Here is a 553-nt window from a genome sequence, read left to right on the forward strand (position 1 = left end):
TTTCATTTCGTAGCATCTAATCGTCACATTTGGCACGTGGAAGAGACATCTACAGTGCAAAAGAGGCAGCTTTTCTGGTTTCCTTCCCAACAGTTCTGCAGGGGCACAGTTAAAGAGCCGAGGGAACAAGAGCGCTCTCACTCGATGGAGGTGGGTTGGCTGTGACGCCAGCAGCTCTTGGTGCAGCCATTCAACTCGAGCTTAAAGTCAATGCCTCTTCCTTCTCCCACCCCCCATCCCCCCCATGCAATGCCAATTAGGCCTTAACCTGGTCTTAAAAGGACGGAAAGAGATTCCATCCAGCCCAGAACAAGTGAGGTTCATCTCACCGAGGAATCACTTTCAGTGTTCTTTTGTGTGGGTTGGTTTGTGCAGTGTGATGTGCCCGCCAAATCCATACATGGAGAGAATAGAACAAAACTTTAAAAAAAAGCCCCCAAACAGGAGATTAGAACAGTTTTCAACGGCCACCTCTGCACTGAAAGACTCAGCCTCTCTGAGGTGGCAACGAAGACAAAAGCCTTCGTGAGTGGCGGAGACAAGCCAAGCCCGC

This window comes from Bison bison, unplaced genomic scaffold (assembly GCF_000754665.1).
Source record: "Bison bison bison isolate TAMUID 2011002044 unplaced genomic scaffold, Bison_UMD1.0 scf7180017864349, whole genome shotgun sequence".
Lineage (NCBI taxonomy): Eukaryota > Metazoa > Chordata > Mammalia > Artiodactyla > Bovidae > Bison > Bison bison.